This window comes from Rhipicephalus microplus, chromosome 5 (genome assembly GCF_043290135.1).
Source record: "Rhipicephalus microplus isolate Deutch F79 chromosome 5, USDA_Rmic, whole genome shotgun sequence".
Classification (NCBI taxonomy): Eukaryota; Metazoa; Arthropoda; class Arachnida; order Ixodida; family Ixodidae; genus Rhipicephalus; species Rhipicephalus microplus.
Window position 1 is genome coordinate 196,789,763 of NC_134704.1, and position 14,405 is coordinate 196,804,167.

Consider the following 14,405-nt stretch of genomic DNA (forward strand, 5'->3'; position numbering starts at 1 on the left):
AGGTGGGCCGAAGGGTCAGGGGCCACGGAATGGTAATTCACCGGGGTAGCGGCAGCAACTGACGCGTAGGATGGACGTGGCAATGTCGCGTGGGCGTCGCTGGGAGGCACGGCAGCAACTTGAGGGTACGTGGCTATAGGGTGAGAAGCAGGTGGCTGTACGGGTGCAGAGCCAGTCAGGGATGTAAGTTCCTCTCTGATGATGTCACGTAAGGGCATTCCCGAAGGCTGTGTAGGTCGCGGTCTCGGAGGTGTGAAGCCCATGGACCGCAATTCTTCGCGTATAATGTCCCGGATGAGGTCACACAGATGGCCATCTGACGTGGATTGGTGGTCGCCGATGTCTGGTTGAAGGCGGACGGAGTCCAGCGCATCAAGGCGCTGGCATGTCGCCACGACATCAGCGATGGTAGCTGGGTTTTGCACAGCGAGGGCATTAAAGGCAACAGGCCCAATGCCTTTCAATATGTGGCGCACTTTGTCCGATTCCGGCATGGATTTATTGACACGCCAGCAGAGTGCGAGGACATCCTCGATGTATGAAGTATACGATTCACCGGGATGTTGTCGGCGAGTATCGAGTGTCCTCTTCGCGACGGCGGATCGAATGTCTGGTGTCCCAAAGACGTGCCGCAGCTGCTGCTGGAAGGTAGCTCAGTCGGGTAAGTCAACGACGTGGTTAAAATAACACGTCTTCGCGACTCCAACCAGATAAAAAGGCACGTAACGCAGTTTGGCGGCCTCGTCCCACCTATTAGCGGCACTTACGCGGTCGTAGTCATCAAGCCAGTCTTCTACGTCTTCTCCCCGAAGACCAGCGAAGAGCGGGGGTTCCCGCTGATGTCCGTGTATGTAGGTAGCAGGGGCAGCTTGCGGCGGTGCGTGGTTGATGACATCAGTGCCGGCAGGCTCGGTCTGGGACATGCTGCCTGACTGTGGGCGCAAGCGGCGGCCTGAACGAAGCTCCAGAGGGTCCGAAAATCCACCTCCACCACGTATGAAGTCTTGGTAGTCTTGGCTGCGACAGCGTTCATTTGAGGAAAGACCTCGCAAAACGAACGGGCAGAGCCAGCACACAGACGATGAAGATGATGATGACCCAGAGTGGCAATGAGGGCAAAGAGACAAGCGGATGATGGTGATTGTGATTATGCAGGGATGAGGACGATGTAAGTTACAAATACCCACAATATATATATATATATATATATATATATATATATATATATATATTGTATTGATACGTATCCCAAAGGAGTATGGCCACTAGCGTGGGTCGGGTCTTAGCGAGCCGCAGGGCACGCGCTAATTGACGCCATGGCAAGAAGACAGTACTGTTTACGGTCGCAACACTTTATTGCCTGCACACCCAAAACACAGTACTGAGCCCGTTGCAAAAGCGGGGTGGGCAAGCAAATAGGCTTATCCATGCCACGAGCGTGGCGTGGATTACCCCCTTAACTTGCGGTAAACCAAAATTACTACGGATGGGTAAGATGGTTTGACGAGTACGACTTGCTGGACAGGACATGAATAATGTCACAATATCGTTTCGCACGTCGTCAAACACTTTACATCATAGAGCGGCACATACCCACGGGCGAGTAGGTATGTGCCACCAGCTCACATTTGATTGGCACTTGATATCTACTCAAGAATGGCAAGAATACACATGGGTAATTTTAACGCTTGAACGTTAAGACAAGGCTGACATCGGCAGCGCTGACCCAGCGATTGTAAAGAAAAAAATTGGCAGCATATCCACGGAGTCAATGATGGAGAGTGTGGCAAAGAATTCGCCCGTACATTCATTTTTGCTTCTGTCCGTCCATGCATCCATCCGCCCGTCCGTGCGTACGTCTGTTCGTGCATCCGTCCCTGCGTTCGTCCATGCATACGCCCCTGCATCCGTTCATTCGTCCATCCATGTATTTGTCTGTGTGTCTATTCGTCCATCCATTCTCTATACACTCCAAGTACCACCACCTCACATCTTTTCATTATATATTCCTCATATAGGAGCCCCGCCATCCCGCGGACATTCCAAGGACTGAACGAGAGGAGGCACACGCCACTTTCTTACGGCTTGCGCTTCGTGTCTACTTCTCACCTTTAACCACCTCGAGTTCATGGTATATACTAGTTCACTGTATTCATGGCACTGCGGCCCAAAGCTCGCTAAACCTTTCTAAAACTTAGCAGGTTACGCCCAGCGAGTATAACGTAGCAACCCTTTCTTGTCTTCTGTGCGTTGTTGAACAATAAAAAATTCGCAGCATGCGCATTAACTAAAAGCCAAATTCTCCTGTCTCTCATTCCCCCTTAGCAGCCATTGGCATGTACATTGAGCACTATCTTTTATTGTTCAACAACGCACAGAAGAAATCTTTCACCAGCACCACCTTGGAGGTCAAAATTTTATACTTGTTACACACTACTACAATGGCTACGAGGGACGAACGGGTGCCGCTATCAGAAGCTTCGCCCCTAAAATGTCCGAATGGGCTGTAGTTCCATATCCTATTGAAGATCTGTAAGATCGCACAGACTTCACAGGAGAGGGCAGCGATCCGGGGTTATCAAGTACGGCTCTGGTGGGCGAGGCTGGCTGTTACACTTTGGACAACACAGGCATGCTTTGAGCGTGAAAACAGATGAAAACGCAGCCGGCGTTCTTGCGAGGAATGAATGAGGTTGGAACGCCTTGCGGGATCGAAAGTTTTGTTGGCGTCGCATTTTTCGTCGTGAGTGGTACAAACGCCGTGCATGAAGTTTGCGTGCCCGTTGATCGTGGCTGATTGGGCGCTGCTTGTGTTCCTGCAGAGTACAAGCGGCTGTTTGGTGGCATTTAGGGAGTTTTCTACGGTGATGGTGCAGATGTTCAGACTGGCGGCGCAATCTTGAATGCTAGTGCAGAAAAGTTCCTAGGCTTTTCTTTCTGTGAAGCTGGCTCAGATGCGGAATCAGTCTTTTCTTTTGTGGTCGTTCACGACATTCTTTAAGCCGCAAGTATGCTTGCGATGTGGCTTTAGTTCTTCCTTGTCCTTGTTAGTGTGGCCGTTTTAGCTGATGGGCCTCTACTTGTTGTTTTTGTTGGCATTGTTTATGTTGCACTATCTGACAAGGTGAACTTCCTTTAGAAACATGAACCTGCTTTTCTTTGTAGGTTGATGTGACCAGCAAATAGCTGATACTTGTTAGGGTGCCGCGATTCATGTCAAGCAATGAAGATAGTGTGCCAGAATTGACAGAAAAATGTGCTGAGGCTCTTGCAACGACATTCTTAATGGGCGTTCCTGACACAGTGCAGTGCTTGAGAGTTGATTCTTCCGAGCCTCCTGTGTTGGTTGGGCTCTCAGATGGCTAGGAACTCGACGGCGACACTGCGAAAGAATTGGTTTGGTCAAATTTTACTTGGGGTTGTTTCTCTGTGTCCGCAACTCTGGATATAAGCTGTTCTGATGCATGAATGTGGACGGTTGGCCCTGGGCTTGGCTGAGAATATTCAGAGTTCCGCAGCTCTATTCGGACCATAGTGGGCATGTGGGTGAAGGGAGCAACTAATGGGGTCAAGTGACAGAAGACCAGGAGGAAGGTTGGGAAAACGTCCGCGTGGTCTTTCTGTGAGCATGTGGCTGACTTCACCTGACGGGAATAGTAAATTCATGCTCGGTGCTCAAATGCGTGAAGGCTGCTTATGACTGCGATGACTGAGTTCGAATGCACTGAGAGTGCGTGTCCTAATCGAGTATCCATTATAGTCTTGAAATAAGGTGGTCATTTCTTCTTTTATCTTCTGCCACGACTCATCGTTCTCGAATATGTGCGTAAAATAAAATTTAAATGCCTCATCGGTGACGTAGTCGCTGAAGCTCATAACCATCTCCCATTCCGACCAAGATGCAGCGGTAGTGTGGAGCTCGAACAGGCCGGACCAGTCCTGTACAGATCCATCATCCGCTGCTCCGGTGTACTTGGGGATGGGAAGGTCTGTCGATGATTCCGCCATGATACTCGTCGATGTCTACTGCTAGGTGCTAGTTCGGTAGTTCATTTATGGTCAGGGTGTCTTGCGGAGAACCTTGTCGATGATATCGGACTGATGAAGGGGCTGGCAGGTCTCCATCCTGTCGATTCGTGTGACGCTATGATGAATGGGCGACATGGCCTGACTCATAGGCCATGTTTATTCCATTCTGACTTCTTCCTTCTCAGCTTCTACCAACCATTGATACCTTCTTAGTTATATACATACACACACACACACACACGCGCACACACACACACACGCGCGCACACACACACACACACACACACACACATGTACATAAGCGAAATAAGTGTATACCTAAGGGCTCGTTCATCCGTTTTGTTGTTTTTTTTGACGCAATATTAATGAAATCTAATAGAAAATAATGCCAAGGAAGGTATAGGGGAAGTTATTAGACCGAATTGTAAGGTGAATGTGAAGAAAGAAAAGTGGGTGAAAAGATAACTTGCCGTGGGCAGGAACCGAACCTGCTACAGATGGCGCTGACACCCCCCCATTTAAGTTCACATATATACCCTATAAAGTGGCTGGGAGGATAGCTGCCGTGGTAGCTCAGTGGTGGAGCGTCAAACGCGTTATCTGAAGGTTAAACTCATTATTAAGTTATTCAAAGACAAACTTATTATTATTACTTATTATTAGGTTTGCTTCGTGGCAAAACAAGCACGGTGCGCTCTCACACTTTTAATGACGTCCATGAGGAGCGCAAGGCCCGCGTACATTACTGGCAAAACTCGACAAAGAAGGAAAAAGCAGCACTTGAAGAGCTAACCAGTAACCCTGAAATTGTCATCAATCCTGCCAATAAAAGAGGAGCTGATTTGATTGGTTGATATGTGGGGTTTCACATCCCAAAACCCCCATTTGATTATGAGAGATGCCATAGTGAAGGACTGCAGAAATTTCGACCTCCTGGGGTTTTTTAACGTGCCCCCAGATCTGGGCCTACAGCATTTTTGCCTCCATCAAAAATGCAGCCGCCACAGCCGGGATTCGATCCCGCGACTTGCGAGTCAGCAGCCAGGTACCTTAGACACTAGACCACCGCAGTGCAACAAAAAGGAGCAGCAATCTTTGTCCTTAGCAGGAAAGATTACATGGCGGAAGCTACCGGACAACTCTCGGACGACAGTTTTTATAGAGCCCTCCCGACCAACCCAACTGATAAATTTAAGCCTGTCTTGCAAAATAAGCATATGACTCTATCAAGAGAAAAAAAGCTGTAGGAAAAAAAAAGGCAGATGCCACGTACTGTGGGAATATAGATGATATTCGAAGCCCAAATGAGGAAGTTTGATATGTCACTTTAGAATCAGCACAACGTTACGAGGCGGGCGTAAATTATGCCGTACATAACTTCCATGTCATGTATATCATGTTTGGACGTGTCATTTACCTTCGTCGTCTATTCACGTCACGTGATACCAAATTTGGCATATGTGAAGCTAACGAAACGGACGCAAGCGCATCATGAGCGTGACATGTAATCATGTTCTTACATGACACACATCTCATGATTATGATGTTTGCACTAGTCATACTTCGATATACTTTCATCATATATTCACGCCCTGTAATACTAAATTTGGTATATGTGAAGCTAGAAACGACCCCGAGCGCTCCATGAGCGGTGCTTGTAGTCATGCCTTACATTCATTTACTCATTTTTTTATTTCCATACTGAAAATTCATATTCAATGGCAAGGGCCAAGAAAAAAGCTGCTCTGAGCAGCTTGGAGAGCTCTTGGCACCCGTTCTCTACGGTGGCAGCAGTTCGCAAAGGTGGCAAAAGACATGTTTAGGTTCAGGATGACATCAACAGCATTCAGAATGACGTCAACAATGATTAACAAATGTACAAAACCAACAAATTAAGTAAAAAACAAAAAATACAATACAATGGGTGGAACGTATAGGTGTGCGTGAGGAAACAACTTCTTTATAACAACGCAACTGTATGCGCGCTCAAGCACATAATTCACAGAGACAGCGATAATTTATAGAAACAAAGAAAATACAAGAAGAAAGTGAATTATAGTGAAGATAGTTGAAACCGCGTTATGTTTGATGTATTAAAACAAGCACTTTATAGTAAATTACCCAATCTGGATAATTTGTCTTTTTAACATTTGCACGCCATAATTGGTTCGTGAGTGGGGTATAGACCATACTTCACTGTGACGGGTGGTATAGGCAGCGATGTTTTTATATAGACATAAATCACGACATGACATGCGTTCCATGATTTCCACGTTTGGGTCAGTTACTTATGCTGGACATGCAGTCATGTCATATCATACCAGTTTTGCAACATGTTGTAGCGCCCTCGTTCGGACGGCGCGCAAACCGGAGAGCGCGCGATGGCGACAGAAGAAAATAAAGAAGGCGCTAGGCCGTGGCACGTGAAGCCACGGCTCACGTTCCGGGCTGATATCGGTTATCGTTCAGGCGTGTCTCTCTTTCGCTCCTGTGGCATAAGCCTACAAGTGGTGACCCGGACGAAGACAATGACTGACTCGAATGCACCTGCAACCGAACAAGCCTCACGTCCGCAGGACGTCTCGGCCGTGCAACTGCGTCTCCCATCTTTCTGGCCACAGGACCCGCAAGTTTGGTTTCATCAGGTCGAGGCGCAATTCTCCCTGTATCGCATCGCCTCGGAAACGACACGCTACTACTACGTAGCCTCCGTCCTTCCTCCTGACGTTGCCAGCGAGCTCTCCGACGTCCTCTCCAACCCCTCGGACACTACGCCATATCAGCACCTTGAAACCAAGATGCTGGAACAATTCATGCCTTCGGAACGCGTCCGCCTACAGCAGCTCCTTGCAGAGGGGGACATTGGCGACAGGCGCCCCTCCCAACTACTGCGCCGAATGCGACAGCTTCTTGGGAAACACGACGTCTCTGCCCACTCAGCGTTGCTTCGCGAGCTCTTCCTCCAACGCCTTTCTCAGCCAATCCGCCTCGTCCTCGCGGCGGCCGGCGACGTCAATCTCGACCGCCTGGCGGAGCTCGCCGATCAGGTTCATGAAGCGACCTCCCCATCTGTCAACGCTGTCTTACCACCAGCAGACACAGCGATTTCACGCCTTGAGGCCCGCATCGACGAACTCGCCGCCTCCATTGCCGCACTCCGGAGCCCCCTGCAGGAGACTCGTTCGCCTCGCTCCGGTCGTCGACTTCTTCCATGCACACGAGATGCTCGGAGTCCCAGCCCTCCACCCCTCTGCTGGTACCACCGGCGTTTCTGACACCGAGCCACGAAGTGTACACCCCCATGTTCGTGGCAGGGAAACGCCTGCCGGGATCACTGACGGCGGCGTGTGATCTCCCTTCTCGTCCCAGCCGCCTTTTCATGGTCACGGACCAGCTATCGGGCGCCAGGTTCGTAATAGATACGGGCGCGGAAATTAGCGTTGTGCCCCCGACTAAGGCTGCTCGTTCAAAGTCACAGGGGCAAGTGCTTCGTGCTGTCAACGCCTCGTCTTTAGCAACGTATGGGCTCCGATCTCTCACCCTCGACTTCGGCCTTCGCTGCATTTTCCGGTGGGTTTTCGTCATCGCAGACGTGGTTCAACCGATCATTGGCTCGGACTTCCTCTCATACTTCGATTTGGACGTCAGCGTACGGCGGCGCCGCCTCATAGATGGTAAGACTCGTCTCTCCATCTCGGGAGTCCTGTCCCACATCGCTCCAATGGCCATCTGCATGCTGATACCTTCCTCACCGTTCGAAAAAATCTTGGCGAGTTTCCCGGAGTTAACTAAACCGTGCAACCTCACTCAGCCGCCTAAACATACGATGACACACCACATCGTCACCCGGGGTCCACCGGCAGCCGCTCGACCACGCCGCCTGTTCGGAGACCGCCTAGCTATAGCTAAACGGGAGTTTGACCACATGCTGCAGCTCGGCATTATCCGCCCGTCGTCAAGCGCTTGGGCTTCCCCGCTGCATTTGGCGCCAAAGCGTGATCCTGGTGACTGGCGTCCTTGTGGGGACTATCGAGCGTTGAACGCCAAGACTGTCCACGACAGCTATCCTCTACCTCACATCCAGGATTTTACATCGCGCCTCGACGGCTGCACAATTTTCAGCAAAGTGGACCTTGTTAAGGGTGGGTGGGTGGGTGGGTGGGTGGGTAGGTAGGTAGGTAGGTAGGTAGGTAGGTAGGTAGGTAGGTAGGTAGGTAGGTAGGCAGGTAGGCAGGCTTGCAGGCAGGCAGGCAGGTAGGTAGGTAGGTAGGTAGGTAGGTAGGTAGGTAGGTAGGTAGGTAGGTAGGCAGGCAGGCAGGCAGGCAGGCAGGCAGGCTTAATGTCGCCGGAGTTAGCTAAGAAATGCTTCTCATTAAAAATCGTTCATTCACTTATTCCACTCAGTCATGTGGCCGGCAGATTTTATATACTCCCGGAGATCCATAAGCAAGGTAACGCGGGCCATCCGATCATCTTCGGTATAAGCACTGCAACCGATAACTTGTCGTGCTATGTTGATTCCGTTATAAACACATTCCGAGACATTTCCTTCATTTGTCAAGGACACCAATAATTTTATCCAGGACATATTTAGTCTTAACATTTCCCAAAATGCGATACTCCTAACACTGGACGTCGCCTCAATGCTAACATACTATAAAGGAGATTTATTAAGCAGAAAGGTTGGTGCTTGGAAGGCTTGGAAGGCGATGCACCAGCCGCAATTTCCGAGCTCGAGCCGCTCCTGCACACTCGATGCTGCTGCCTCTGCGCCGGAGTACTTCCTCTTCTTTACAATGACCCCACGGAGAAAAAAGGAGCCATCCTAGCGACTTAGTCCTGTGCAGGCGGCGTTGCACCGTGGTATTGCTTGAGCCTCTGTACGTGTACAACCTCGCGGTTGCGACGTCGCAAGTCTGATGGTGGCGTAAGAGGCTCAATGAGGTAGTTTACTGGCGAAGTTTGTTCGACAAAACGATATGGCCCATCGTACTTTGGCAGAAGTTTGGAAGAGAGCCCAGGTGTGCGATTCGGCACTGACAGCCATACAAGAGAACCCGGAAGAAAAACGGGAGTTGAGGTCTGGGCATCACGAATTGCTTTTTGCCTGTTTTGGTCATCGCAGGTAAAGCGAGGAGCTAACTGGCGGCATTCTTCTGCGTGTCTGGCGGCGTCCAAGATCGGTAGGCACTCGGACGCGTCTGGTCGATAGGGCCAAATGGTGTCAATGGTGTGGGAGTGGTGACGGCCGTAGAGAAGGTAAAAAGGGGAGAAGCCTGTTGTCGCTTGCGTTGCCGTATTGTAGGCGTATGTAATGAATGGGAGAACTAAGTCCCAGTTAGAGTGGTCAGGCGTCACATACATAGATAGCATGTCACTGAGAGTACGATTAAAGCGCTCCGTAGCCCCATTGGTTTGTGGGTGGTAAGCGGTACATGTGCGATGTGCAATAGCACACTCAGCGAGCAATTTTTCAATGACCTCGGACAAGAAGGCACGGCCGCGGTCACTGAGGAGTTCTTGAGGGCCTCCATGACGCAACACAAAATGACGCAGTAGGAAAGTGGCAACCTCCTGTGCTGTAGCCGTTTTAAGAGCAGCGGTCTCAGCATAGCGCGTTAGGTGGTCGATAGCAACTATTATCCACCTGTTGCCAGTCGGAGTCAATGGAAGTGGCCCATAAATATCTATTCCAACCCGTTCGAAGGGTCGGGAAAAACATGGTAAAGGCTGCAGTTCACCGGCGGAGGCGTGTGGTGGAGATTTTCGGCGCTGACATTCGGCACAAGAGCGGACGAAGTTGCGGACGAAGGTATACATGCCACGCCAGTAGTAGCGATGTCGAAGCCTTTCGTAGGTCTTGAAGACTCCTGCGTGGCCACATTGTGGGTCAGCGTGAAAAGAGGAACAAATCTGCGACCTCAGGGTTCGTGGAACGACGAGCAGCCACTTGCGTCCCTCTGGTGCGTAGTTACGTCGATAGAGAAGCTTGTCACGTATCGAGAAGTGTGGAACTTGGCGCCAAAGCGTTCGCGTCTTTGGGAGTTCAGAAGTATCGGAGAGATGATTGAGGAGAGATGCAGTCCACGGGTCATTGCGTTGTTCGATAGCAATGGTGTCAAAGTCAAGCGATGACAATGTGGAATCGCATGCGGAGTCAGCTGTGGCATTCTGGGACAGGGGGGAACGGGAAAGGGCATCGGCGTCAGCATGCTTCCGTCCTGACCGATAAACCACGCGTATGTCGTAATCTTGAATTTTCAACGCCCAGCGAGCGAGGCGGCCAGATGGGTCTTTTAACGTCGAAAGCCAGCACAGCGCGTGGTGGTCGGTCACGACGTCAAAAGAACGACCATATAGATATGGGCGAAACTTTCCAAGGGCCCACACAATGGCCAAGCACTCCTTTTCTGTGACGCTGTAGTTGCTCTCAGCCTTGGTAAGTGTGCGACTAGCGTATGCCACGACGTATTCTTGATGTTCCGGTTTACGCTGTGCGAGCACAGCACCCAGGCCTACACCACTGGCGTCGGTGTGGATTTCAGTTGAAGCTTCAGGATCGAAATGGCGTAGAATTGGTGGCGTCGTAAGAAGCCGTCGCAGGGTGTTGAAAGCCTCGTCGCAGGCAGGGGACCACGATAAGAGGTCTTTACAGCTGCTGAGAAGTTGCGTGAGAGGTGATATAATAGACGCGAAGTTTCGGACGAATCGCCGGAAATACGAACACAAGCCGATGAAACTTCGAAGTTCTTTGATGGTGGCAGGTTTAGGAAACGCCGTAACAGCTCGCAATTTCTCGGGATCCGGGAGGATGCCTTCCTTGGAAACAACGTGGCCCAAAATGTTCAGTTCATGCATGGCAAATCGACATTTTTTGAGGTTTAATTGCAAACCGGCATTAGTTAAGCAAGTAAGGACGTGCTGAAGGCGACGTAAGTGTGTGTCAAAGTTAGGGGCGAAGACCACGATATCATCGAGGTAACACAAGCATATCTTCCATTTTAGTCCACGCAGGATGTTGTCCATCATTCGTTCGAACGTTGCAGGTGCATTGCAAAGTCCGAAGGGCATGACAGTGAATTCATATAAGCCGTCTGGCGTGACAAAAGCGGTTTTGGGGCGATCGGCCTCCGCCATAGGCACCTGCCAGTAGCCTGACTGCAAGTCTAACGAGGAAAAGAAAAGAACTCGGCACCCTGCAAACTGTCCAAAGCATCGTCAATGCGCGGTAGTGGATAGACATCCTTCAGCGTGATCTTGTTCAATCGCCGGAAATCGACACAGAAACGAATAGAACCGTCTTTCTTTTTGACGAGAACCACCGGAGACGCCCATGGGCTCTGTGAAGGTCGAATGACGCCTCTGCGAAGCATGTCGTCTACTTGGTCAGCAATGACACGGCGTTCTGTAGCGGACACGCGATATGGTCGTTGTCGCAGCGGTGAGTGGGACCTAGTGTCGATGTGGTGTTCTACTGCTAAGGCACGGCCGAGAGATGTTTGTTCAACGTCGAAAGAGTGGCGGTAGCTCTCAAGAATGGTGAGGAGTTGTGAACGCTGCGAAGATGTCAAATCTGCAGCGATGAATGGTTGAAATATGTTTGCCGACGTTGAGTCAGGCGCTGAGACGACAGCCAGTTCACAGACGGAGGTAGAAGGCACCTCATCGGGGACGGATATAATTCTGGAAGAACTGATTGTCTCGACGTGGCCAAGGCACTCGCGACAAAGTAGAGATAAAGACGACGACTCATGATTATAAATTGGCATTGTGGTTGACCCTTCTACAAGATCGAGAGCAGCAAAAGGCAGGGGGAGAGCTCTTCGGGCAACGAATATTGGAGATGGTGTGAAGAAGACCGTGCCGTCGGATATGGGGCTGCATGAAACTGGCACGAACGCAAAAGAGCATGGAGGGATGTAGGTGTCATCGCTAACGACAAGTTTAGCGGCAAACTCGGTGTCGACGGACGCTTGGTCATCCAGTGAGCAAAATTCGACCTCAGCCCTAGCACAGTCGATTACGGCGTTATGACGCGACAAAAAGTCCCATCCCAAAATAATATTATGGGAGCATGATGAAAGAACAACGAACTCTATCGTATACAGAACGTCCTGAATTGTCACGCGGGCTGTACATACTGCGGTCGGTTGAACAGGTTGAGCACTGGCTGTGCGAAGCGATAATCTGGAGAAAGGCGTCGTAACCTTACGAATTGAGCGGCAAAATCCAGCATCTATTACCGAAACAGCTGCACCGGTATCTACAAGAGCGACAGCAGGGATATTTTCGACGAACACATCAATAACATTGGTAGGTGACAAATGAGGACTTGGGCAAACCGAAACTTGCACAGTTCTTGCCTCAGGAACTGCGTCGTCTAGTTTTCCTCCTCGTTAGGTGCGGCCGTCGACGCATAGGAGAAGGCGAGCGGCGGCGTGGAGAGGGTGAGCAAAGACGTCCCGGCCGAGGGCGGTGGTCGTCCTGGTAGCGGGCTGGCATTGGAGTGGAGGAACCGTATCGCGCGTTGGAGTCAAGCGAGAAGAAAGGCTCACGGCGGTTTTCATTGGTGATATGCGTCCGGCAGCGACAATACCTTGCGACGTGTCCGGGGTATCGACAAGCGTAACATATCGGGCGATTATCGAGGGTGCGCCACGGGTTGGCGGTGTTAGTGCTGGTCCAGTGAACTGGAGCTGGGGGATAGCTCGCGCGAGGCTGGAACGGAGGCGCAGGCGCCTTGCGAGTTGGCATGGCTGCAGCCGCGGCGTAGGTGAGAGGAGCAGCCACAAGATTAGGCTCGCGAGCAGCTGATAAGGCCTCGGCGACCTCTCCTTGAATGACGTCACGTAGAGACGATGGTAAAGTTGTGGTAGCTTCTGGTGTGAAAGGCACCAAGGAAAGCTGTCGTGCAACTTCTTCGCGGACAAATGCTTTTATTTCGGCTATTAGTGACGCGTGGTCATGACCACTGATCACACTAGACAGCGATGCCAAATCGTGCGCTGGAGGACGTCTTGTCAGAGCTCGCTGCTTCCGCAATTCATCGTAGCTTTGGCAGAGGCTAATTACGTCGTTAACAGTGGTCGGGCTTTACGCCAAGAGCATTTGAAAAGCGTCGTCGTCAATCCCTTTGAGGATGTGCTTACATTTTTCAGCTTCCGTCATTTCGGCGTTCACGCGTCTGCACAAATTGACGACGTCCTGTATGTAACTTGTAAAGGTTTCACCCGTTTCCTGTGCGCGTGTGCGTAAACGTTGCTCGGCACGAAGTTTTCGGACGGCAGGTCGATCGAAGACTGCTACAATCGACGTTTTAAATTGCGGCCACGTTCGGACGTCTGCCTGGTGGTTTCTAAGCCAAAGGCTGGCTACACCCGTGAGATAGAACGAAACGCGTGTCAACTTGTCCGCGTCCGTCCATCTGTTTAAAGCGCTCACCCGTTCGAAAGTCGAGAGCCACTCTTCAACGTCGTTGTCATCTGTTCCACTGAAGATTGGAGGCTCCCGCTGAGGAACACTGCCTGGACAGGTGGCCGGAAGAGATGGAAGCGTCTGCTGATCGGCGTCCGGCATAGCAGAAGGTAGCCGTCGAGAACGGAGTTCCAGGATGGTAGCGGGAAGGTGTAAGGGACGGTACCCCGCACCTCCACCAATTATAAAGGAGATTTATTAAGCAGAAAGGTTGGTGCTTGGAAGGCTTGGAAGGCGATGCACCAGCCGCAATTTCCGAGCTCGAGCCGCTCCTGCACACTCGATGCTGCTGCCTCTGCGCCGGAGTACTTCCTCTTCTTTACAATACCTTTCTGTACATAACATTTCTGTACATTTTGTATATCTTAATTTTTCTATCCTTACCGTAATAATGCTTGATATTACACAGAGTGAATGTCATTGCATTTACGTGTTAGTTTTTGCATGCTTAGCTGTACATTTTTTATAACTTACGTTCGCTATTTCGTGCTTATTTGTACATTTTGTATACCTTAAATTTTCTTTCCTTACCACTCTTTACTACTGCGTTGTATCTCTCATGTATGATTTTATAGGAGGTCTCACTCACAGTCTCGCGACTTTGAGACCTCCTTCTGTATTTGTACATAACACATGCACTTGTATCACTTGTATTTCAATTCTGAATAAACTCTATAAACTCTATATACAAATACCGCAGGCCGATGGAACTGCTACAGTGCTTAAGGCATACGAGAATTTTGTTTCGAGATGCCATCAATAAAGAAGCCCTGCAAATGCTATTGAAGCTTATCTTTAGACTAAATAACTTTGAATTTAATGTTTTCATTAAGATCAGATCAGCGGCACGTCAATGGGAACCCAAATAGGCCCTACCCATGCTACCATTTTATGGACATTCT

The 14,405-nt window shown here is 50.2% G+C and overlaps 1 protein-coding gene across 3 annotated transcripts in view; it reads right to left on the bottom strand.

Annotated features, from left to right (window-relative positions):
• The window catches only part of LOC119173590 (uncharacterized), a 294,126-nt gene that overhangs the window by 171,263 nt on the left and 108,458 nt on the right, over positions 1 to 14,405 (bottom strand). The window lies entirely within an intron of this gene.